This window comes from Equus asinus, chromosome 21 (assembly GCF_041296235.1).
Source record: "Equus asinus isolate D_3611 breed Donkey chromosome 21, EquAss-T2T_v2, whole genome shotgun sequence".
Taxonomy (NCBI): Eukaryota; Metazoa; Chordata; class Mammalia; order Perissodactyla; family Equidae; genus Equus; species Equus asinus.
Window position 1 is genome coordinate 44099409 of NC_091810.1, and position 27278 is coordinate 44126686.

General features: G+C 43.1%; 1 protein-coding gene across 7 annotated transcripts in view; it reads left to right on the forward strand.

Annotated features, from left to right (window-relative positions):
- Positions 1–27278, forward strand: part of ERC2 (ELKS/RAB6-interacting/CAST family member 2) — a 912338-nt gene that overhangs the window by 788476 nt on the left and 96584 nt on the right. For 4 of the 7 annotated variants that reach the window (XR_011496408.1, XR_011496409.1, XR_011496406.1 and 1 more), the window contains one exon: positions 18701–18889. The exons of the other annotated variants lie outside the window; for them this stretch is intronic. The gene's annotated coding sequence lies outside the window, so the exon portion shown is untranslated. The remainder of the gene's footprint in view (positions 1–18700; positions 18890–27278) is intronic. 7 annotated transcript variants of the gene reach the window in all.

Here is a 27278-nt window from a genome sequence, read left to right on the forward strand (position 1 = left end):
AGTTCAAGTCCACAACCTGCTCTTCAGGCATTTTGATTTTCCTTTCAGTGTCACTTTGGATTCAACTAATTCATTTTTCAGAGGAGAGAAAATATTCTTAACAGCCAGGTTTCTGGCTTAGCTTTCATCTGGGAGGCCTTCAGCTTTTCATCTTCTCTCTCCAATCACCTTTTCACGGATCTTTCCTACTAAGCCTCTGGGACTTGAACCCAAGGAAGAATGAATTCAGCCTTGATAGAACCCTGCACAGGTCTGTTTCTTGACTGACTGGTCTTCATAAAAACAGAGTAAACAAAAGTAAAAGGAAGGAAATTTAAAAAAAAAGTCAAAGGCATAAATAAATAAAATAGAAAACATCAACAACAGTAATAACAAGAAATGATCCACAAAAATAAAAGCTGAATCTTTGGAAAGATTTATATATAGATACACACACATATGTTTGACCTGTATGATGCTCTATGAGCTAGGTGGATATTGGCTCCATGTGAAAGTCTAGGAACTGAGACTCAGAGATGTTATTATCTGCCTGCAGTCACATGGCTCTCATGTATTCAACAGAACTCCAGGTCTGAGAGACCCTGTAACCTGTGCTCTCACCCACAGATGACAAAGTGTCAGTGCTTGAGGAACTTCTGTGGTAGCTAAAGGTATTTCTGTTTGGGTTTTACGTCTTTGGTGAGCAGTAGCATTTCTTCTGTACCACGCATCTGTTAGAGGTTACTTTTCCAATGCCACCTTATCCAAAGGACCTTGAGAAGCCATTTGTTTCCTTCTATAATTAAAGCAATCACTGGCTTGGGCTGTCTTCAGTAAGGAAGCAGGGCTGGCTAGTGAAAACTCATTTATATCATAACGTTAGTCAGTTACGTGTGTAAAGGATGGAGAAAATGATAGGTGTTCAGGCATTCCATAGTCTAGGAGGATCTGTGGACTGGAGTGTCCATTCCTCAGCAAATATGCTTTGGCAGGTTTAGGGAAGTTACTCCATCATTTCTCTCCTGCTGGTTTCTTGAAGGGTCTGAAGTTCTTACCTTGGGGAGAACCAAAGCTGATGATCAGCACTGATCAGCAGCAGGTCATTTTGCCTGATCCCCTTTGATTTTGTGGCTTTTCTCAAAACTTTGTTTCCAAATGCCTCACAGCTTAAACGGGAGGCAAAGGGTCACATGCTCAGGGCCATCAAGGACAGTTCTGCAGAGGTCAAAAAGGCATGCTGATGAAGAATTTCCCTATGTTACCCACTTCCTTAGCTTTTCATTTCAGACTTACTAGGTCAGCTATGACTTACTGCGTAATTTGCATTGTGCAAGATGGACTTTGGAAAACTGAGGTAGATGAGAAACATTTTTCGGGAACTGAAACAAAAGTACATTCAGTTTAGATTCTTTGGAACACACCCACCTGAGATAATAGAGCACTTCTTTAAAAGTTTTCTGAACCCACCAGGAACCTCCCGTAGAAATACAGACATGCCTTTCAGTCCCCTGGAGTTAACACAGAGGCTTAACGGGATAATGCGCCCTGGATTTAGCTTTGGTTTAAGTCTTTGTGTTGCTGACAAGGCTTAAAATGGGCAGGTAATCACTGGTACAATGTGTCATCTTTTTTCCTCCCTCTTCTTATGAAATAAAGTGCAAAGTACTTACCCTTTTTCTTTTTAATCTTAAGCTACTTCTTTTAAATGAAGCAAAGTTATCACCATTTTCCTTTGGTCCTATATTTTTAGAAAGACTTGGTTTCCATGGTGAGATGGAAGTGAGTTAGGTATGTAATAAAGGGGATACAATAAATGAGTCTCCATTCATACTGACACCTCGATTTGTCTACAAGGCATTAAATGACTGACATTAAATGTTAGTGAGGTCTCATGAAGAGGGATCCAGGGAGTAGCCAGGCCTGTGTCTCGGTCGGTGGGTTAGGGACCAGGAGTAGAACCTCTGTTTTCTTGCCTCTCTTTTTTTCTTCTTCTTTATTATGCCAACACCAAAGAAATGGTTACCATTTTTTGACCACTTCGGGATGAGCCAGGCGTCATGCTAAGTGCTTTTCATCCATATGAAGTGAGCACTCTTGTGTCCATTTGGCAAAGGAAGAAGCTGAGCTTACGCTGAATCAGTGCCCTGAGCTCAGGGCTGCTGAGTGGCAGAGCTGGGCCCCAAACCGATTCTATGGCGCTCCAGGTCCTGTGCATTTAGACCTCACATCTGGATGTGTAGTCATTGACCAAGGCCAGCCAGTTCTTCCCATAGAGTGCCTCTCCCATCCTCTACTTCCTATCTGTCCTCTCAGCACTTGCCTGGTGTGGGCCACATCACTTCAACCCTCCAGTGGCCTCTTGGTGGTTTGCCTGGCTCAGAATTTTCCCAGCCCATCTAACCTGCATGTCTCAACCAGGTTCACCTTCCTGAAACACCGCTTTCTCTGCATCCCTCCCCTGATGACAGATTGCCAGTTCCTCCTGTTTCCAACCACATTTGGTTCAACTGCCTCTGCCCAGTGTTCATTTTCCTCCCAAATGGGTCCCCCTGGGCAGCTTTCATGAATTTTCCACCACTCTCAGATAATGAGATATTTTTTCCTCTTCTAAAAATATATAGTGTTCATTCTTTTTTCCGTGTCTTTGTGACCATTGTTTGCCATTATCTGAAATGCCCTATTTTCTGTCTAAATCCTACCGATTGGATTCAGCATAGATATGTTCCTTTAGGAAGCCTCCTCTAAAATTTTGAAAATGGCATTTTCTCCCTCTCTCCTGACTTCCTGAGGATCTGAGGGTTAGAACTCAATTTTCCCCAGAATTCCCTTTTCTTGATCACCATGGTGTCCCCTTTGGTGATCCTCTCTCCAGCTAGACTATAAGTTCCTTATGACAAAGCAATGGTCTTTATTTCTGTTGTTCTCTCTGTGCTTAACAGAAGGCTAGAAAATAAGAATTTATAGCTAACAGTTAGTGAGCACTTAAAATGTGCCCGGCACTGTTTACATGGGTTAGTTCTTGTAATCATCACAATAACCCTCTGAGGTGAAGACTACTATTAGCTATGTTTCCAGATGAAGAAACAGAAGGACTGAAAGGTTAGGTGCCTTGCCCAAGTGGTGAAACTGAAATGCAAACTAGCTTGTGAAGCCAGTGACACTGCACCGGGCCACCTTTCACTGTCCCATGGGTCAAATACATGTAAATACACAACTAAGCATAAAGAACAAATGAGAGAGTATGAATTCATTGTCTGGGATTTTATGCAGCTGATAAAGCTCATGGTTCCCAGACTGCCTCTAGAAATGGGTTCTCAGCTCCTCCCCTGTCCCCCAGCAGCTGGAGAATTGTGTGTTAAATCAGAATATTCTGTTTTAGAAAAGCTGTCCAGGTTTCACCAGCACCGTCCAAGTCCCACTTGGAACAAGCTTGACCTTTGCTTGGCGGCTGTAACTCAAGCCCTCACTCCTCCCTTCTCCAGTAATAAGAGCCTCTTCTATTTGGTATTAGATCCTTTAATCCTTTTTGGAACAAGGTAGAATAGATACAAACAAACAGTTGAGTATTTTAAATTTTTAACAGCAGCAAAAACTTCCATAAAACTCTTGAAAATGAGCTACAATTTGATCGTTTTGAGAAACTGGTGACTGCCTGGTCAACACTGTTGCTTTCTGAACCTGGGTCTCTGTAGTACATTTGAGCAGCTAATTTGGAGAAACTGCTGGTAGCTTGCACTTTCCCATATTGCAGACTTTCAAATCCTGTAGTTATAGGATATTTTCTATGCTAGTACCCTTCTTTCACCTGGTAGATGTTGTGGTTTTGGGGGGGGGTTTTGGCCAAATTCAACAAATTATCATTATTCGAAATGCAAGAAAAAATCAAATAGATAAAAGACCTTTAAATTCTAAGATCCAGGGTGTGTCACTGTGCACCTCAAAATCATACCTCATGCCAAAGTCATGCCTCCTCCACCACATTTCTTACTCATCCCCAGGACAATGCTTTGTATGGAGTCATCACTTAGTAGATGTTGACCAGGTAGAATTTTGGATGTTTTACCTGGCTTCTATGAAGAGTTTTGGTTTGGTAATCAAAAGCAAAGTGTTCTCTGCCAAGGGAGGTGTGACTGGAGTTTCAAAGACTTATGTTTGTCAGGTTAGACTGGGGGATTTTACAATGTCACCTGTTGATGGAGGCATGAAGAAAATAGATTTGGATAAGGAAAAAAAAATAGCTCTTACTCAGCTAGATCCAGTTGGTTTTGTGAAAAGGGCGCCATTATACCATGTCTCCTTTGAATAAGAAAGGTAATAGCTTGTGTAACATGAATACAAAGCCCTACAGGATCTTGTCCTGGCTTTCCTTTCCAGCCTCTACTCTGCCAGGAAGGCAGTGCTCCAGAACACCAACCTGCTTGGCATACCCACACAGCCTGTGCCCTCCTCAAATCCACATCTTTGGTCTTGCTTTCCCTGAGGGCAATGCTCTTCTCCCCTAGTTGGCCTAACTAGCTGTCTCCTTGCATTTTCTAAGCCTCAGACTAGGAATTCTTTTTTCCAAGGAAACTTCCCTGACTACCTCCCTCCCCTCTAAAAGTGGAAATGCCACTTCTCAGTGCTTTCACAATCTTCTGTGCATGACTCTCTTGTTGTCTGTTAAAATTTTGAATTATAATTATTAACGTGCCTGTGTCTCCAGCCAGCCTGGGAGCTCCTTGATCTCTGTAGCCCCACCTAGCATAATGCCTGGAGTACAGTGGGTGCCCATGGCCTTGTTGAAAGAAGAAACAGCAGGAGGGAGACGGTGGTAGATAAGTGATATTCCACAAGGGAAAAGGAGAAGCTGTAACCTGTCTATATGAAATCCCCAAATATATTCCATTCTTTCTTTGTTGTCACCCTGTTCTGCCTTTCATGAGGGAGCAGTTTGCCCCATGTGAAAAGTAAAACCACTTGTCTTCAGGGACATGTTATGCATGTGGAAAAGTCTGGCATTTCCCAGCTGGGTGCTTGCCCAGCCCACCACTTGGGAGTTTTATCATAGAGCATCTCAGGAGGTGTTATCTCCCCTCTCAGGTCTTGAGAGGAGAAAAGGTGATCAAAGAAACCAACTCTAGGGGAATTTTAGAGTCAAATGTTGGTTTTTATGGATAAAGAAGGGGTCTCAGCTTCCAGGGACAGAGTGGAAATGAGTATGGTTGATCATAATATGGGGGAAGTGCTTCAAGAGCCTCCTGGCTGTTTCCGCATGCAACCATCTTTCATATCCCTGTAAGATACAATCACCCTAAGGGTCATAAACCACTGTCAGAGTACTGGGCAAGCCCCATAGGTAGTTGTTCCAAGCCAGTAAAAGCACCTTAATTGACCTAAATGACAACAGTTATGTTATAAATATCTAGAATTTATGACCTGAGAAGCCATAATCACATCTTCCATCAGTTAAGTTTGCATAGGAGAAGCTTGGGGATTTAAGATAGGGCTGCAAGTTGAGGGAAATCTGATTAGCCTTAACTTTATGACAAACACAGAGCTAAGTGAATCGGTGTGCTTTCAAGTTCCTGATCCCTGGGAGTTAAAGGCAATGGTGTTTCAGAGTCGGTAAAAGCCACCCCGTCCTCTCTATGCAGCTGTCATTTTATTGGCCTTGTAAAGTCTCGCGTTCACCGTGACAAATCCAAGACCATATACCTGCAAAGAGGAGATGTTTTAGATTATGGGGTGCGCAGGAAGCAGACGGTGGGGTTAGAGGGTGAAAGCTGAAGGCTGGCGTATGTGTTTGTGCCCAGCCCTCTTTGGAATGTGCAGAGTCATTGTGAAAAGCCAGTAAATGCTGCTCCAAAGAGCACACCCGGGCCTGAGGAAGTGTCTCTGAGTAGGCGAAATTCAAGGCAGAATTTATGAATTAGTTTATGAATCTAAAAACTCCATGTATCTTTCAAATTAGTTGAAAATTAAACTTGAGTTTTTAAAACATGATGTATTGCCTGCAATTTTTTATTGAGGGAGGCATTAATATCAAATGGTACTACTACATCTAAAGCAAAAATCATTACAAAGCCAAACATGACAGGATACGCATTTTAAAAGAGACAGTTATAGAGATAAATTTGATATCATTGGTCAACCAGGTGATTGCCCCGGGACTCAGTGATCAATGGAGTGGAGTCATCTTCGAGGCGAAAGGCAAACAGCCAACTTAATCCCAATTTGCAGAGCTTCAAAGGTGAACAGTCATTTTCCAGGGCAATGAAGAACTCAGGTTATCTATTTAATGCCAAAGTCTGTAAAGTCAATGAAATTTCTTTAATGAATTTGAGAACAATCCTTCAAAGAAACCTCCATTTGAAACTCATAGAGAGGCCAGTTGTCTCTGAACTCTAGACATGAAGTTTATCCTAGATTAACCTGATCTTTCAGTTTCCTCTGTTTCCTAGGGACAGAGTTCTGAATTTTGAGTAGCATTATAGTGCTTTTGTAGACATACCTATCCTTGATGTGTTATAACAATGTAGGAACCCTTTTAGCTTCCCATAGCTCTAGTCATTGGTAAGGACATGTCCCAACCAAGGGATCCACTTTACACATGAAATTCTTGCACATATGTCCATGTCTCACAGTTTGAGAGTCAATTTGTTACTTCTCAGTGGGTATGAAACAAAACTTCAATGTTGGTTTTATTTTTATCATACTTTCCATTGTACTTCCATACCCTTAAACCTTGCATCTCTCAAATCCAGAATTTTGTGCCTTACAGTTGGAAGAAATAGGAAATCGGGAACTGATTATGAAATTATGAAGTAGGGAGATGCAGAAATATATAGGGATAAGTGTACAAATGCATAAGCCCTGATACACACAAAGCCTGGTGCGAAGGACACATCATTTTGGGTTTGAACTCCTGCTTTTACATTTCAGCATAATGCAATCTAGCATTTGCTTTGTGTAGTGCTTGGGGAGCTTTTGGTGTTAACAGAATTCTTTTCTAAAGAAATTCCTTTGGATTCCTTCAGAATTTGTCCAGTTTCCAGGTTCCAATGGGAAAAACATGGGCGAGATTTTAATAGGAAAATAGTGCTTCAGATTTTTCATTTGGCATGCACCCTACTCTAGAGCTGCTCTTGTTTTATTAAGTGGAACAAGTCAGCTTAATAGAGGAGCTCTTGGTGTTTGTACCCTGATTTAAGGAAGAGAGAAGCCTGGGCCACCTGGGAAATACACCCTCTGGGATTTTGAGCCCACATGTAGTTTTGCAATTTATTCTCATCTCATTGGAGAGTACACTTGAGCAACACTTATACGTGCTGATAAATCAAGGCCAAATCCTTTAATGTTCTTTACTGTGTCTCCTTGAGAAAGGAAGGCTGAATCTTTCCATAAGTTATTTCAGATGTGATTCTCTTCCTGTTGATCAGGAGAGTGGTGGCGGCGGTGGGATGTTTTATTTTTTGGCTTTAGTGCTTTAACTGATTTTAAAGACAATGCATTTTCATTATTAAAAATTTCAAATAATTCAAGTCTTTGCAAAAGAATTCCACCATCCAGAAATACTAAAATTTTGGTGAACTATGTGTCTTCCTCGTCTTTTTTCTGTATCTAGCCTCTGAAAAAAAGAAAGAATGAAATCATATTATCAATATTTTTATAACTTGCTTTCTGAACTTAACATTGTATGTTGAACACCTTTCCACACTAATAGATATATCCCACAGCATCTTTTTTATAGTGTCAGAGTATAGAACTTTGCATTATTTAACCAATCCTTAACAATGAGCATTTAGTTCTTTTAAAATGTTTCCTGTTAGAATGCTGTGGCTCCTTGTGCTTCACCTTTATGCACTTGTTGAATAATTTCTTTAGAATGAATTCCTAAAAGGGAAGTTGCACGTTTATGTTGATAAATACCGTGAAGAGGCCTCCCAGAGAGGTTATGCCCATTCGCCCTACTTTTACGTCTTGAATGGCACTGTCTTGCTGTGCTAACCCCAAGTCTTTTGGTTTTGTTTTGCTTTGCTTTAACAATTTAACTCCAATTGGTACAGAGTTCTTACAATTTGTCTTCTGGGTGGGATGGTGCAAATCAACAAAAACAACTAAAATGCTACACTTGAAATTTCAGGGAGGGAGAAGCGAAAAGTGTCCTTGCAGAAGTGAACACAATGCTCGTCACCATCAATGATCACACTCCATTCCCCTCCACCAGGACCTACCTGGCTTCTCTCCTGTTGGAACAGGCCCCTGACTTGAATTGTAGAGGTTTCTGGATGAGTTGCCTTTCCCAGTTTCCTTGTGAGAACAGTTTTCTGTACTGTAGGTAAAGATTTGTAGGCCTTGGTCAATAAAAGGGAAATGGCTGGTGCTAGAAATGGGCAAGCGGCCCCATTTTTCTCGCTCCAGACCCTACAAACATGAAACAAAATTAGGTTAACAGGTTGATTTTTGCTGGGCATACGTTTTGAATCTGGGGCTGCTTGGCCATTGAGGGGTCTGGGGTTTGGGACCCTTTCATCCTTTTATTGGCGAATTCACTGAAGTGTAGGCAGACAGAAAATGTTCAAGTGGCAGGCAGATAAACTTGTTAAATCCCTGGGAGTCTTTCCTTCCTTGCTCTGGGAGTTTATCATCTTGGCGGAGTTAAAAGGCAATTAGGCCTGCAGGTCTTTGCTGGCTGGTTTATTGGCGTTTTACACATGGGTGTTGAAGAGACAGGGCCGTATTAAACATTCCGATCCTGCTGGCCAGAGGGGAATGAGACCTCAGCCCAACTCTGTCTCCTTGAGAGAGAGCCTTGCCAAAAAGCTGGAGGAAAATCGTTTAAATATAGTACCTGTGCCCCACGATGCTCATTGTTGGTGGAAAATTGCAGTCGGCTAGCTCCATGCTGTGTTACATTTCCTGGGAAATGGTTTTATGGAAGGGCGTTTGATGAAAAAGTTCATTCCTTTTGTAATTGTTAGCTGCCCCCATGGTGTTAGTTAAGGTGGAGGCACGCTGGAAATGTTTCTTGCCCCAAATCTCTAGAGCAAATCCATTCATAAGAAGGGAAGGCTATCAGTTTGAAATTGGATGGGGGACAGATTTCCACTAAGCCCCCTGGTCCTCTGGTTCTGTGAGTCTCCCCAGGCGTGCTAGTACTGGGCAAAATTGCAAAGGAGGTAGGTCTTGGATTTCTACAACAATTTCTCCCTTTTCTCACACCCCTCCCCTCCTTCTTCCCAGAGCCTTGCAGGTGGGGCTGAACTCTTTCACACTCACGTGTTAGGGAAGTAATATGGCCCCCATCCCCACCCCCCAGGAAATTTGAATTTTTTTTCAGGGTCAAATTGGGCACTCACCACTATGGAGCTGATGAGAATTTCCAGGGCTCAGTATACTGCTGTGGTGAAAACACGGCTCGGGTGTCAGGCACCCCTGTGTTTGGCTTATGGCTCTATGACTAACTTTGTGGCTCGAATCCCCGCTAATCTCAAGTTTCTTTCATCTGTAAAATAGGGACAAGGATAGTTCCTACCATGTTCATTTACTGAGAGAGTAAATGAAATAATGCATAGAAAGTGCTTAGCATAGTGCTCATCACATGAGAGCACAATGAACAGTAGTTATTACGGTTGTTATTATTATTAAAATATGCTTTATTTATCTAACACACATATATTTGTGATATATATGTAGATGTGTATATATACACACTTAGCTGACAATTATATTTTTTGACAAAACTTGTAATACCTTAGCTATTTTTATTTTACCAATCTAGGGCACTACTGAAATATAAAAAGCTATCTGGATAAAATGAGGAAGTCCTTGCTCGTGTCCAGAATACCTGGAATGTGAGGACTTTCAGTTTCCACAACTGACTATTGTGCTCAGCAGTCAATGGAACTCCTTTCCTAAGTGGCTGCTACTTATCCAGATCTTTGTTTCCTAAGAGTTAGGCACCCTGCCTTAATTTTCTCAACTAAAGAAAACACAATAGATAACAGCAGCCTTTATTCCCAATCTGACCCTCCACGTTCTGAAACTAATTTGCCATAGCATCTTGCCAGCGTCTGTGCAAGGACTTCCTCTAGCCCAGTAATGTGGTTCTGATTAAGGACATCCTATAAGACCCAGGAGGCTCGCCTGGGAAGGAAACCAGCCTGAGACACGAGTGAATTTCCATCCTCCAGTCAGATATATGATATTGAAGACCAGGAGGTGTACGGAGTTTATCATTAGGAGGACTCGGAAAGAGAATTAAAGCAAATGGCTGACAAATTGGCTGTCTTTTATGCAAAGTTGACAAGCAAGTCGGGCTCTTACCGAAAGAGGATATGCAGAGCCCTCGGGCCAAATGGCTCTGTAGTCAGCAGACTTTTTGAAGTCTCTGCTTGCATGCCACTACTTTTAACAAGGCCTCTGCTGAACTGCCTCCTCATAAAGATGTGAAAGCTTAATTTTAACCTAAAATATCTTAGTTTCAACAACTGTGATAATTCATTCCTCTCTTTAGTGCATGCAACGTTAGGGTGAAATGCCTGTGTTATGTACAAACAGGATATGTTTTTTTCTCCCTCTGCTCTTATGAATTGGGTCATAAATGCTAAACCTTGCTTTATTCCACGGATGCCAGACCTTTCCCTGGAGCCCATTAAGGCACCAGCTCACCCGTGATAGCCAGGAGGGGACTCTGAGGAACACTAGGGGATCCCATTTGCTCTCTTTGGATTCATGGAAGCTCTGCATCCATGGAGGAAGGACGACTGTGGTGTGCAGCGGGCAATGGAGTTTGGAAGCTTGGAGTTTCTTTACCAAATATCTAAGAATCTACTAATAGTTGTAATTCTAATATGATTTTCTTGTTAATCTCTGTCAAACCATGAAATCTGATATGTTAGCCATGACTAAGCCATGAAATTTGTCAACTTTGCCTGTGATTTACACAAGCTCTGTTTAAAAAAGAAAAGTCTTAACACCAAGTGCGGAACATTGCTTCCCAGTGTGCTTTTCCCAGCATGCCACTAGTATCTTATGACAACAAATAAGAACAGAGTGTCCGCATTTCTTTTGCTGTTTCAAGGACCAAGGATGGATAAGATAAAACCCAAAACTAAATAATATATTTGCCTTCGAGGAGTTAAAATATGCACACGGTAGATCTGCTTAGTAGATGTAAGTATGAAATAAACATTCAAAATAGTTGTATGGTTCATATCATTGGGCATGATAATAAGCTTCCTTAAAGTGGTAGACTCTTTGTTTTTGAGAGAAAATAAATGAGTAAAACCTATATTTTTTTAAGTCATAGGTTGTATAATTAGTCTCTTCAACATAGTACAATGGCTGTGAGTATAGGCATTGGGATTTGAAATCCCTTTTTGTCATTGGCTAGCTAGGTAAACTGTGTAAGTCATAACTTTTCTCCTTCATTTTTCTCTTCTGAAAAATGGGGGTGATAATACTGAGACCTACTTTGTAGGTACCCTAAGGCACAAAGAAGATACTATTTCTAAAGCACAGAGCTTGGCACACATGTCCTTTATCCATTTGGGCTACTACTATTGACGGCATGACATTATATGATATAACAGATTGCTGGGTATCTTTGTTGCCCAAAAGAAAATTGATTAAATTAAGTTCATGTAAGTTCAAATACTTTTTTATTTTACCAAAGGAAAACTGGGCAGTTTTTGAATTTTTCATATGAGGGGAAGGAGAGCAGCACAAAGGAGGAAAGACAGGTTGCAGAATTGAAGGGTGGTGAGAGCCGGGATGTCTTTCTCTCCTATGCCAGCCAAATGCCTTTTTCCTTTGAACTCAAAGGAAAAGCATTTCCAGATCTTCCCCAACTGTCTCCTGACCTCTACTCTGTAGAATCTAAAACCCAGGTAATTGCATGACTTAGAACCTTGATGACTTGGGTACCATATAGTCCAGTGGTTTTAAAACTTTTTTTTAAATACTAAATCTTGTATAGTGCTCCAGGAGCTAAAACGGACCCTCTCAGATACCTTTCAGCTGGATCCGTGAGACACAACCTGGGAAAACAGAATTGGGCCATCTGTTCATTTTACAGACGACGAACCTCGAGTCTGTGGAGTTCAGGCGAATTGCTACAATTCTCACCACTGACGTCTGACAGCTGCCTGGCCATGTCTTCTTGCCTTAGCCAGTCAGCCCGATTTCTTCCCCTCCTACACAAATAGGATAAAAAGAAAAGTGAGACATAAGACTTCAGGATGGCTTTAGTCGACTTACCCAGGCTCTTCCGGCATCCTCGGACCCTTGAAAGGCCCATGAACATTGTCAGAGAATCTGTGTATGCCCCCCACCCCAGAAAATTCTATGCAAAATGTTATCAATGCGTATATATGCATTTTTCTGTGGAGAAGGTCCATAACTTTTATCGGATTCTCTCAAAGGGGTTTGTGACCCTCAAAAGGGTTAAGAATGATTTCCTTATAATTTGTGCCCCTAAAAGTCACATTTCTAGTTCTGACTGTGAGTTGCAAGATTAACAATTACATCCACTTTCTAAACCTTTCAAGGCAAATGTAGCCTATAACCCTATGAGTGCCTGCAGTCCCAGGCTTGCTTATGAAACAGCAGTTGGGTCCTGAATTCTGCAGGTTGTTTCTGCAGCTTTAGTTCTCAGCCTGAATTCTAACTGGAACTAGGTTCTAACGCTCTTTGAACCTAGATGGCTCAAAGTTGATAAACTAATGCATGTCTATTTACAATGCTCCAGAAAAATACATTTTTTTTCTCAATATGAACATTGATTTACTTGCTTAATTCTGATTTGGTCCTAGATTAGGCTCACCAGATTTCACAAATAAAAATACAGTACACCTAGTTATATTTGAATTTCAGGTAAACAACAAATAATCTTTTAGTAGAGCTCTTGAGAAGAGGGAAGATGGATCAGTTTTGCAGATGCGCACGCAGCCTTCTTTCAACCCTAGAACTTTTGTTGCAAAAATTAAGGGAAATTTACTATAAACAAGCACAGGATCTTTTTGAGGTGATGGAAATGTTCTAAAACTGGGTTGTGGTGATGGTTGCACAACTCTATAAATTTACTCAAAATCGTTGAACTTTACACTGAAAGGGATGGACTTGATGGTATGTAAATTATAGCTCAGGAAACTGTTTAAAAAAATTAAGGGATAACGTTATTACAGCTCTTGCTTAACTTTTTATTCTGAGTTTCAGGCTAAATTGAGAATCCGATGAAAACCATAAATCCACTCCTCAGAATAAAGGATGAAAGCGCCTGCACCAAATTTTGCATAAAATTCCTATATCTACTGAAGCTTATCTCTAGATGTCAACTCCTGCCTGAACCTGGATTCTGCACACTGTTAAAATCCTTTTCTGGACCTTGGGAGTCAGGTTTATCCCTGGCAAAAGCAAGGAGTTGCTGCCCTTGGAAGTCTTAGTCAGCCATTGACTATGAGGGTGACCTGTTGTGACACCTGCCACCCCAGTGAGACTGCCTCTCCCCCACTTCGTACTGAGAAGGACAGAGGGAGGGCAGTACTTGTCTTAGGGTGCACAGAGAGCCTTGGTTTTTGGTTTTTTAGGAAACAGCGGCACATGCCTGCTCAAGCAGCCCATGTTCCCACCTTCACTAACGTCTTTGGTACAAACAAAATGTTCACATGCCAGTGTGAACGCAGCTCGATCAAAACACAAAACTCACCCTGTGGTTTTTTGCCAGCTGGAATTGGCAAGTGGGCTATTCTTCTCTTTTATCTCTGATGACCTACCCAGGTATTCTGAGAAACACAGGTAGGCCGGATGGATGCCTTCAGTAGAGATGGTGTAGGGTGGGGATGCTTTATCCACACGAAGAGTGTGCACTCAGAAACTCATGCCTTATGGATCAAGAGTTTAGGACTAGCTTCTCCAGATTAAATTACTAAATTCTACAAAAGACAATTCTTTATACAGTCCGTCAGTGTGCCTGGGGACTCGGCTAGAACCTTCAGACAAATACTTCTGTTTTTCTATTATTGTTTGTTTTAAACATTACTTCTTTACCAAAACAAAAAAACAATAAGCCTAAAAGAACAATGAGAGGAGGGCCAGGTCTCTTCAGAGACTCCTTTATTCTTGCTCTTTCTCCATTTGAGACATGGTTAAACCATAGCCATCAGATTTCACTGGTTGCAGGAGAGAAGTGAGGGCAGTTGGAGAATGAGGGGCCAGAAGAATGGGACAGCTGGAACATGGTGACAGCTGGAGAGGTAGGCTTCCTGGGAACTGAGGAAGTGGTGTCCCAATCTGATAATCTGAACTCCCTCCATTCCTGAGGCATTAGAACTTCTGGTGAGAGAAACCACTCGAATCCAAACATTTTCACCCAAGGAAGCCCCAACAAAGGCCAGTCTTCATACACAAACCAACCTGGTTCTTCTGACAGACTTGATCAAAAGCGAATACTTTAAGGTGTGCAGAAGAAGTCTGTGCCTTGAAGCAAAGTATCACTGGAACCTCACTACTCTGGAATTCCTGGGCTGGCCTCAGCTAGGTGCCAGTGTGAAGATATAACTAATTAGCTCATTGAGAGGACAAACCAATTCAACACCCTTCTTCAAGGCTTAACAATGCATATGCTAATTAAATGAATTCTATTTTATCTTCTCATTCCAATCAATCCTGAAGGAAGGACTTCTGCCAGCCCACTCTTAGTGCTGCTGGTATTTGAAAGAAAGTAAATGCCTTTCCTTAAAAAATATTCTATAAATCCATCATTTTTGCTTATTTTAAATGTCTTTGCCCACATTTGTCTAAATATGTGAGGCTTTACCATTTTTGGCTTTTTCTCTGCAGAGTGAGTTTTAGACCTTTGGCGGAGGGATCATTGCTGTTTGAGCCCAGCCTCTTCCACCTTCATGGGCTGAACCCGTATCCAGGAAACCCAGCAACAATCTTAAGGTTTCATTTTCTTTCCTGTGGAAATGAGAAGCCAAGTACCCACTGTGGAACTCACTGTTGAGATGTCTGTTCTTCATTTCTAATTTTTTGCTCTATATCCTTTTCCTCTTTCTGGTATTTAGGTAAAATTATTTTTATTTGATACATTTTCCCCCAACTCCAGTCCTTAATGGGTCAGCAAGTCTTACGTGGCTTCATGGCCCAGATAGACCCAGTACTGTGATCCTGGGTCTTTGTGTTTAGACACCTCTCCTCACTGGATATTTTACATGGCTCTTGTAAAGTTCTCAGGAGCATAGATGTTCCCTCACTCCTCACACTTTAAGTAGAAGACATCATAATACCATAAGGAGTCATATTTTCAAAGATGCTCTGAGCAAAATCCAATAAATACCTCAAATGTTCTATTAAAGCAATGGTTTTCAACCGGCGGTGATGGTAGCCCTGACTCCTAGACATGTGACAATGCCTGGTCGTCCCAACTTGGGGAGAGGGGTGTTACTGGCCTCTAGTGGGTAGAGGCCAGAGAACTCTGCTACATATCCTATAACACATAAGGCAGCTCCAACAACAAAGAATTATCTGTCCCCAAACTTCAATAGTGCCAAGCTTGAAAATCCTGCATTAGAAGATTCTTGCCCTTTTTTCTTTTTCCTCAAGGCCTAGGAAAAAGGAAAAAAGAAGATGCTCCATTTTGATGAGCGCAAGTGTCCTGAGTTCTTACAATCTACACAGATCTGGGAATTGGAGAGCACAAGGGTACCAGTGAGCAGGGCAAAGTGCAAGGTCGAGGAGGCAGGTCTTCTGGTTCCAACAGCTGTCTCAGCTCCAAGGAGAGACAACTTTGACCAAAGCAGAGGACCAAAAAGTTACAAGGATGTTTAGTTTGTGATAAAAATCATTTCGCAGATTAAAGTGCTTCCTCCTGCCCATAAAATGGCATGTTCTTTAAATAGCTCAAAAATAGGAGGCATTTAACTGCGTTGTGAGCAGGAGGCAGGACTGCTGCTCAGAGCCACGGTCAATTAATTCTATCCTTGTAATCAAGACTACTCAAGCTGTAGGCCATGGTGCTTTTCATAGTTTCTCCAGTGTGCTATTGAACCACTCCATGTTCTTAATGCCCCTAGTGCAACACGAAGGGATCAGGGAGTTTCCTGGAACAAGTTTCTCTCTACGTCTCTTGGCTCCATTCTCCCTCACTCCTTTAGCAGTAGCAAGATGGCTACTCAGCCGCCAGACGGTACCTCCTCTCACATGCAAGCCCAGTTAGGAAGAGTGAGACTCTTTCCTAAGATCCTCAGCAAAGTCTCGGTGCATCTCGTTGGTTTCGATTGGGTTACCGTGCTCATCTCTGGACCAATGCTGTAGCTAGGAGAATGCTAGAAGCTGATTGGCTGAGGCCTAGGTTTCAGCCCTCCCCCCTTTCCCACCCCCATCCCGAGCTGGAATGGAGCCTCTTGTGATGCACGTGGGCTGAAAGTGGGGCAGATGAGTTACCTCAATAGGGGGTATGGATGGCCGAGAGAATAAACCTGCAGGGACACACACACACTCTCTCTGTCTCTCTTTCTGTCTCTCTCTGTCACTCTACTTGCTATTAATAGGCTTTGGAGTCTATGGTGGAAGACTCAGGTCCTTGCCCTGGCTTTGCCGTTAACTAGTTGCATAACTTGAGATAGCTCAACTCTCCCTGTCTCCTTTTTCTTGCCTGTAATATGGAAGTAATAATACTATTTGGGTGGTGATGAAAATCAACCAAGTATCTTGGGATATTGGAAGGGTCCTGCAAACAAGTGGTGGTGGTGGTGGTTTTAGATGCAATGAATTCAGTTCAGTTTCTAGAGTCTAGAAGAATCTAGACCAGCTATGACCCATCCAGCTAGTCCATGCCAGCCCTCGGAAGCCAGTGTCTAAATTTATCCCAATCTTCATTGTTGCAGGTCAATGTGGGAAATCTTCTGAGGTCAATGATTGAAGTAATTGGCTTGCCGTGGAACTTGAAAAAGTCTCTCTGTTAAATGACATAATTGGTTTTAATTATATAATTACGGCACTTAAAGTGTGGGGGTGAAAGGTTACTATTATATTTAGAAGTGAGATCCCCAAATGAAGCAGGGGGTTTAAGCCAGTGTTTCGTAGAATTTCTCTTTTTATTTTTTCAGAGGGAAGTCAGAGTAGGCTGGCCTTGGCCCTGGCCGTTTGGGGATGATTATCCCGTGTGAGCTAGTGCTGGGGCTGCTCACGGCATCATAGGAACCTTTGTAAGGAGACGGGAAGGGCTTCCGTAAAGACCTCATTGCGATCTGAAGTTAATGAGCAGTGGGAGCTCAACTGTCAGCAATTGAATCTGATTGGGCAGGGTAATTATATGATTGCCTCTGGTGTTTGCACATGCACAGGAATATTTTTATTGGAAAAAGCCTAATTGCTTACTTACTTAGTGGAGGGAAAACCTAAACAAATTTGTGTTGTCATAGGTTAAAAAGACATCCTTTCTTTGTCTCTAAAATAGCTGCCTGCTCTGCCTCCTAGAAGTGAAGGTTTTGTTTCTTTCCATGTTTAATCGAGGGTATTGTTTGCAGGACTTGAATTATAGGATAATATTAAGACATAAAGGAAAGCTCCTTTGGACTGTGCGTTTTGGTAAAATGACCACATGCTTATTGCCATGTCTTAAACCATCCCAGACAATGGTCTCTTTCATAATGCAAAGGCAGTTAGAACCCTGGGCAACACTCAAACTCCTGGGACTTTCACAGGTTTTTTTGTTTTGTTTTTTCCTGCATGGCGGCCTCTGACAAGATCGGCTACATAGCTATCTGGATTTCCTTAGGTGCCTAAGGCCAGTGGGAGGTATCATGCCTGTGGTAGCCTTTTAGAAATCAAAACACCAAGGCGAAGAGGAGCAAAGTGCTCCCTCTGCGACTTCCTGGAGATTTGGAGGAAAGGAACCGGCCGAGTGAGAGAGCCAAAGGGAAGAAGCCTGGAGGCTCCCACTTTGGTGATGCCAAATTGCAGTCTGGCGTCTTGTTGTTTCGACAGCCCCTGCTGAGCGTGACATGTCACTTCTCTGTGATCTGGTGTGCAGAAACCGATCGCTGCAGTTGGGTCTATTCTATAGCAGGTCAACTCTTCATTGTTGTTTTCTTTTCTTATCTTCTTTTAGAACAAGTTATTTTCTAAGTTCTTCCCTTTCCTGAGATCCCACTAAAGAGGTTAAAACACGACTGGATTGTAGGGATTGGAGGAGCACCTCGTGATGAGAGTTACAGACTCCAGATCTGGTCCTCTGGTTGGGTTTAGGATCAAGGGCTGGAGAATGGCTGACAACAAAGGGCTTTCAGCCTCAGACCAGCCATGCTTTCTCATCTCAGAATCTTGCACATGCCGACACACCCCAGTCTTGTCTGGCTAACTCCATGGGTCCTCCGGGCTCAGTGTTAAATGTCACTTCTTCCGAGAAGCCTTCCCTGACTTATTCCCCCCAGTCTGGGTTGGCTGCCTTTGCTTTGTGCTCCATGGCCCTTCTAGGTTTCTCTACCCACTGTCCTTTAATTGCTTGTCTCACTGTCCTAAATAGCCTATAAGCTCCATGAGGGCAGGCCTTGTGTTCATATTTGTCACTACTATATCGCCAGAGCCTGGCACAGTGCTTGGTATGTACTCGGAATGACTGAATGAGGAAAGGAAGAGTTGCTGGGTGTCCTAGGGAATCGTGGTGTGTGCTGCCTGGGCTTCCCTACCCTTGCTATTAATACCGCTTTCTTGTTGCTTATAATTTTCATTGCCCCAGATGATCCAGCTCTGTCGGAGGCACGGAGGCACAGTCAAATCTCATGCTGTACATTGATCACCTGTCCAACCTTTGCCTAGAGTGGGAGCCCCCAGTTCCTTCAAGAGATCCAACTTTACCTGTCTGTAAAGAAGAAGAGGAGGAGGGAGACAGCGGGGAGGAGCCGGTGGCGGTTTAACACCAGAGCAGGTCCAATGTTTACTTTTCCCCTTTTGGAGGTGGGTAACTGCAAATGCCGTGGGGAGCTGGGTTTCAGAGAGACTCTGCATAATGACCTTGGATTTGGGGGCTCACATGTGCTTTATTTTTTTGTAGAGTGTAGAGGGGCTGCTATTTTGTATTTAATTCATAGCCAGACTTTTCCATGCTTCCCACCAGCACAGGACGAGAATCCAGGTTCGTCATCCACATGGTGTAAATTGTTGCACTGGCCTCATGTTGTTCGTGTCTTGCTATGTGGACAGAGAGTACGGTTCATTCACTGGTTCCTATTTTATTTATTGTTTGCTTTTCAAGGACTGTGATTTTCAACGGCCTTTCTTGTTTTGATTCTCTGGCTTTTGACGCTTTGAAAGCCTGCATCCCTGGTCAACTTCTTAGACCGTGAGACCCGAATAACTGCTCAATAGATGACATTTCATTTAGGCCCACCCGGTGGTGTTTAAGTATAGCCCTACACAATTCTGGAGGTATGTCTAACCAGCTTTTTCCCTAAGCAGAATGTGAACCTATGACCTTGTAGGCCTCGGGCAAGAGGGCTTCCTACTGACCCCCAAGCTCTCAGCCATCTCTAAGTTTGGACTGCCTATTGTTGGTTGCAAGTGATGACAATTTCTGGGTGGATGGACGTTTGCACATGAAAACCGCAGCCTCATATGTGGCAGAGCGAGGTGAACCCTCAGAGACCCCAGTTGCTTCCTGTGTAGGGGTCTTGCCACCTCTCCTAGGTCTGAAGCATGTTCTCCCTTGTTGGTTTTGAGTTTCTATTAACTTTGCATTCTTCACTTGCAGTTCTGCTTTGGCATAGTAAACACCTAAATTGGAATCTTTGGGGGTTCATTCAAGAAAGAGAGTTTGAACAACCTCCTCTCATAGAAGGTGTGTTCACCAACGCCATGTGCTTTGAACCAGACAGGGATGGGCCAGCGTGAGCTTTATTCCTGAATTCCAAGGAAAGTTTAGTTTAATTTTCAGTTTTGGATTAGCACCAACAGCTGCCTCACTACCTCATATCCTTTCTGGATTGAGGCAGGTAATTACTGCCTACACAAATAAATCGCATACTTTTGCACACACACAAAAAATCTTTGAATGACATTTGATTTATAATTAAACTTGGCGATGCAGGCTCTGAAGTGTCTCATCTTGTCTAATCACAATGTATTTCCTTTCAGAGCACTTCTGCACGTAGGGGTTAGTCCTCTTGTTATTGTCGCATAATATGGTGAAGGGAATAATTTAAGAATAGAAAAATTAGAAGAGATGATTGCCATTTTAGGTCAAACTCGAACCACTGATTGCTTCTATTGTTTTTCTTTGAAAATACATTCTCATGTCCCTTTATTGACTGATTTATGCAGCAAACAGATTTAAATGCTGACTCTCTAAGAGCCCTGTCTAGACAGCAACCTATTTCGCAAAATCACCTGGAACCTTGCTAGAAATGCAGATTCTCAGGCACCACCTAGACCTACTGAATTGGACCCTCTGCAGGTGGGGTCCAGCAAGCTGGGTTTGAATGAGCTTCCTGGGGATTCTGCTGTACACAAAAGTTTGAGAAATCTTCGTTTAACACTTCTGTGCGTGCATGAGGTAAGGGCATTGATAGACCTGTACCTATAGCCCTACCATCCACAAGCCTGCGATCCAATCATGGGCACCAGGCATAAATTCACCAGACAGGTAGGCAGAATGATCTGTATAAAATGTAAATTACATCATACACTCACTTCCTCAGTCCCTTCAGGCAGTTCCCTTTGTTCTTGGAATAAATATAAAAGCTTGGCTAAGGCCTGCAAAGCCTGGCATGCTCCCTCCCCTGCCCACCTGCCCAGCCTCATCTGCTGCTGCCCTCTCCCTCCCCCAGTGCTCTGCCACACCACTCGCCTTCTTTCTGATCCCCAAACCTCCCCACTGAGTGTGGTCTCAGCAGGAATGTAGAGGAGGAGGAAGGAAGAGAGAGCATTGCAAAGGTTAAATAATAGGCTTGGTCGCTGAAGTATGTTTTCATACAGTGCAATATTTCTAAGCCAATGTCCCCTTTGGTTAATATAGTAATATAATGATATTTATATTGATTAATGTGATAATATGTTAATGTGATAGTCAATATAGGTGGACTCATCTTGTATCATAGCAGAATCTGAAAGGACCTGCCACATCATTAAGGAAATATTAAGCATAGTTTAGTTTAATCTTAGTGTCATGTGTTTGATTGATCTCACTCTCTGAGTGTTGGCCCAGCAGGCACAGTGCTCAGCCACACACTGGGAACTGAATACACATGGCTGGAGATGTGAGATGCTGAGTGTGAAAGCATTTGTGTGGTACCGGAACATTGATGCATGATTCTTGCTGTCTTCACTTAGTTTTAGGACAGATTGTAACTATGATCGTTATGTTTTATCTTTGAGAAAATTACCTGTGAATGCCAATTTTGATCTTTGGGATATTAAGTGTACCAGGTGATTTGGGAACAGAGAAGCTTTTGGATTTTTATTGAACATGAAATAATGGTTTCTTAGCATTCTCCTCAAAATGAGAAAGGGAAACATATTTTAAATATGATTTGTTAAAGAAAAAAACCTTGAATTTGAGGGAAAGGGGTTCTTAAAGATCTGGGACTGCTAGAGCCAAGAACGGGGGCAGTGGTGTTTTGGCTTTGCTTTTTGTCTTGATTTGGTTTTGACTATCCACAGCTCTTTCCCAGGGTCAGGCTGTGTCGTTTTATAAGGGTAGCATCTCTGGTTTGGGGCCTTACTTGCTTTTAGGGAAGCCTCTCATTCGAGATCTTCAGCAGAGGAGGGAAAGTTCGGTTTGGAGCTGCCATCCCGGAAGTGGGTGGTGGGGAAGTGCTCCTGGCGGCCTTTCAGTTTTGCCTTGCCCTGTAGCGTCCTCCCAGGAACCTGAGGAAAGTCTCCTTCTCACCACGGCAGCTCCCTGACTTGCCGGGAAGCCCTCCCTGTTGGAAGGCGAATCTAGTCTGCCCTAGGTGTCTGGGAATGCACATGTGTACAGGACAGACACGCCCTGTCCACGCCCTCCAGGAGCCCACAGGCCAGAGACCAGGAGACTTCAGCAAATCACTGCAGGAGTAAAGGTGAGAGGCGCTTCAAAGGGTAGGAGAGCCATGAGAGCTGCAGGGAAGAAGGCTCCCTTTGGGGCTGGCAGCGAGGGCTTCTCTTTGGACGCGAGGTTGAAGCTGAGAACTAAAGGATGACCAGGTGTTTTTTTCAGGTATGTGTCTAGGTTGGTGGCATTGTGGGGGGTAAGGGAGAGTGTCCCCAGGGAGCTGGCACCATCTTGCTTACTAGCTGGGACTCTGTCCATAGAGGCTGCCACAGCAAAGGATCTTCTGAGCAACCACATGGGGGAAAACACCCTAAAACTTGCTGCAGGGTGAGCCCCCAGGGAAGGGCTCCTCCCTACAGAGACTGAAATTTCCATGTGTCCCCTGGCAACACTAAAACCACTCTGCCCAGGTGTGACACCAGCACCTTGGCGTTTCCTTCTCTGCCTTTTGTGGGTTCCTCCATCTCTTCCAGCGCGTCTCTCTGAGATCCCTCCTTTTCGGGGCAGCCTCTGCTGATCTCCCCCTTGAGAGCAAAGCTGTCTATGGGGGACATTTGCCATACCCTGGAAGATTCTTATGTGGGCTTTAGGGAGGCATTTTAAGAATCCTCAGAGAATCTTCCTGGGTGTGGCCAGCAGCTCCTAGGAGTGAGGAACTGTCTTCACCCACTGCCTTCTTGACCTGGAGTCATCACTACATATGGCTCACCTGTCCTTGCCAGGACACAGCGTGAGGGTAGGTTCTCGGTCTATTGTTTTTTTTCCTTTTTGGGGGGGATCCCTGACATGCTGACTTTACACAGATCTGGCACTCAGAAATAGTTGACATGAAAGAAGAGATTCTGCAAATCCAAATGCTCTAACGATGCTGAGGCCTGAGTTCAGGAGTGTGAAATAAAAGCAATACCTGATTCATTCATTTATCCCTCCACCCGCCCAAAAGCAGTTATCACGGACTTACTGTTAAACTGTGCACAGAAACACAATGCCCAGCACACGGTAAGTTCTAGTCAATGCTGGTTATTAGAGAGGAAGTGTTAAACTCACTCTGGCTTCTGAAGCCCTTTGTGTTCCTGTCCCACTGAGGTTTGTGGAAGCCCCAGCTGTTTCTCCCTGTCTTGTCGTTTAGGATGGACAGTCCAGGGTCAGGCTCTGAGCATGTCTGCTTCTCTTCAGAGAGGCAGAACTCTCCCATCGGAGGGAACTCGTGGCCTGAGCTCTGACACATTAGAGTGCCGGAGTACAGCTCACTGGTTGTCTGCGCAAAGCCTGGTGAACATGAAAAGACAGGGAGCCGTTGAACCTCAGCGCCGTCTGAGTGGCTTTTTAAAAAATTAACGAATTGATGAAGATAATCATTTGGAGCACCTAGGTTTCCACTTACTGAAAAAGGCCTAGCTTGTTTCTGAGGAGACAGAGGATTTCTTTGAAATCAAGGGACCATTTCTGCAGACCTAAAAAATTTGAGGCTAGGGTCCCAAATAGAGCCTACAAGTCAGTTCTGCCTAAGTGGCTATTTGCCTGGCCACACAGGGCCCCTCAAACCTGCAAATAGCGCATACAATCCAGCTTTACGGATTTGGGGCAAAAATCAGATGATTGGGCTACAGGGGGCTGTATTCCTATAGACTCTCACAGCAATCCCCCTCATCCCAACCTGTCCTCCCCAGTTTACTGGTCGCTGATGTCTGCCTTGCTTACACCAGGCTCATGTCTCTCCCTCATGTTACCTCCCTGGTCCCTGTTGGGACAGTATGCAACCCTGATTAGGATATGCAGAAGAGGGCCCTTGTGGACCACAGCAACATGAACGATGCCCGGGTTTGCCACTCCAGTCACCTGTTCAGATGCCATGTGGCAGGGCCTATAGGGTGAATGGCACTGGATCATCACCCAACCCGAGCTTCCCATAAGAGCCAAGTGGGCGCTCAGCCGGGCCCCGCCTCAGGGATTCCGACGCCGTTGCTCTGGTGTGGGGCTCGTGGACAGGACAGCTTCAGCAGCCTGCAGTGTGGCTTGTGCACAGCTCCTCTGCTCTCTTGATGAGTATTCTGCTCTCATCAGCACTCTTCTAGGCCCCATCCTCTTCCTGAATCGGTCTCGAGCATCATAAACCACTGTTATAAACATGGATTCAAAGAAGAGCACGTGTGTCAAAAGTGGCTTCTAAAAGAGAAGGGATATAATGCCAAAAATGAAAATGTTTTGGTTTGAAATCCCAGATCTATCAACAAAAATTGGGCTTGGGTGCACCAGCCACAAGGCTGGAAGACCCCAGGGCAAAAGCAGCATAGCTAGGTGTACTAACCACAGACTGTAGAAGATGCCAATAGCTCTCCTGCGACCCATAGAGGACAAGTGAGATTTGGTGGGTGCCGACAGCAACGGAGCGACAAATATAAGTGATCCCACCCCTGGCTGCTGGAAAAGCCCATAACACCGTTGCAGACCCCAAGGAGAGAGCACATCTAGGTGGGCTGCAACAGTAGGCACCTGCAGCCTGAAGCCCCCCTGTGACGGCCCCCACGGCAGAGGAGGGAATCCAAAGGGCCACTGTGGCTACGAAGAGGGGCCCAGGCCCAGTTAGCAACTACGGACAGGGTTCCTGGTTGGTGAAGTATAAACAGCTGCTCCCCCCACCGCAGCAGCTGAAACAAGTGAAAGGAGCAACTAAACTCTATCTCCATGCGGAGGCACAAATCAACAACATCAAGCAATATGAAAAAATACATTAAATCTCCAGAACAGAAAGAAAGCAACAAATACACAGAAAACAATCCCAAAGAAAATGAGATATATAACCTAAATGACGATGACTTCAAAACAGCCATCATTAAGATTCTCAATGAGTTAAGAGAGAATTCTGACCGACAACTCAACGAGTTCAGGAGCTATGTCACAAAAGAGTTTGATACGATAAAGAAGAACCAAACAGAAATATTGGAAATGAAGAACACAATAGAGGAGATTAAGAAAAATCTAGATGCTCTGAACAGTAGGGCCGATAATATGGAGGAAAGAATTAGCAATTTGGAAGATGGCAATATAGAATTGTTGCAGGCAGAGGAGGAGAGAGAAGCAAGACTTAAAAGATATGAAGAAACTCTCCGAGAATTATCAGACACAATTAGGAGATGCAACGTAAGGATTATAGGTATACCAGAGGGAGAAGAGAAGGAGAAAGGGGCAGAAAACCTATTCAAAGAAATAATGGCTGAGAACTTCCCAAATCTGGTGAGGGAGATGGACCTTCAGGTGACAGAAGCCAATAGATCTCCAAACTTTATCAATGCAAGAAGACCAACTCCACGGCATATAGTAGTGAAGCTAGCAAAAGTCAACGACAAGGAGAAAATATTAAGGACAGCCAGGCAAAAGAAACTAACCTACAAAGGAACCCCCATCAGGCTATCAGCAGATTTCTCAGCAGAAACTTTACAGGCTAGAAGAGAGTGGAATGATATATTCAAAAATCTGAAGGACAAAAATCTACAGCCGAGAATTCTCTACCCAGCGAAAATATCCTTCAAATACGATGGAGAAATAAAAACTTTCCCAGATAAACAAAAATTAAGGGAGTTCATTGCCACAAAACCTCCTCTTCAGGAAATCCTCAGGAAAACCCTCATTCCTGAAAAATCCAAAAAAGGAAAGGGGCTACAAAACCAAGAGCAGAGGAGATAAGTAGAAGGACAACAACAGAGAGTAGCAGCTCTACATCAGAACAGATTAAACCATGGGACGAGAAACAAAGGAAACTGAAGAAAACCGGAAAACAAGACACAAAATGGGAGTGGTAGGCCCCCACGTCTCAATAATCACTCTAAATGTAAATGGACTGAACTCCCCAATCAAAAGACACAGAGTGGCAGGGTGGATCAAAGAACAAGATCCAACAATATGCTGCCTTCAAGAAACACACCTCAGCCCCAAAGACAAACACAGACTCAGAGTGAAGGGATGGAGAACAATACTCCAAGCTAATAATGAACAAAAGAAAGCAGGTGTCGCTATACTAATATCAGACAAGGTAGACTTCAAAGCAAAACAGATAAAGAAAGATAAAGAGGGACAGTATATAATGATAAAAGGGACTCTCCACCAAGAAGACATAACACTTATAAATATATACGCACCCAACACAGGAGCACCAAAATTTGTAAAGCAACTCTTAATAGAACTAAAAGAAGACCTCAACAACAATACAATAATAGTAGGGGACCTCAACACACCATTAACACCAATGGACAGAACATCCAGACAGAAAATCAACAAGGAAATAATAGAATTAAATGAAAAATTAGACCAGATGGACTTAATAGATATATATAGAACACTTCATCCAAAAACAGCAGGTTACACATTCTTCTCAAGTGCACATGGAACATTCTCAAGGATTGACCATATTTTGGGAACCAAAGCAAACATCAATAAATACAAGAGAGTTGAAATAATATCAAGCATCTTTTCTGATCATAACGCTATTAAACTAGAAATCAACTACAAGAAAAAAGCAGAGAAAGGTGCAAAAATGTGGAGACCAAACAACACACTTCTCAACAAACAATGGATCATTGAAGAAAATAAAGAAGAAATCAAATATTATCTGGAGACAAATGAAAATGAGAACACGACATACCAAATCATTTGGGATGCAGCAAAAGCAGTCCTAAGAGGGAAATTCATCGCAATACAGGCTCACCTCACTAAACAAGAAAAAGCTCACATAAGCAACCTCAAACGACACCTAACGGAACTAGAAAAAGAAGAACAAACAAAGCCCAGAGTCAGTAGAAGGAGGGAAATAATAAAAATAAGAGCAGAAATAAACGATATTGAAACAAAAAAGACAATAGAAAGGATCAATGAAACAAAGAGTTGGTTCTTCGAAAGAATTAACAAAATTGACAAACCCCTAGCCAGACTCACCAAGAAAAGAAGAGAGAAAGCGCAAATTAATAAAATCAGGAATGACAGAGGAGAAATCACAACAGATACCAATGAAATACAAGAGATCATAAGAGAATACTATGAAAAACTATATGCCAACAAATTGAACAACTTGGAAGAAATGGACAAATTCCTAGACTCCTACAATCTCCCCAAACTGAATCAGGAAGAAATGGAGAATCTGAATAGACCAATCACAAGTAAGGAAATAGAAACGGTAATCAAAAACCTCCCCAAAAACAAGAGTCCAGGACCAGACGGCTTCTCTGGAGAATTCTACCAAACATTCAAAGAAGACTTAATACCTATTCTCCTCAAACTGTTCCAGAAAATTGAG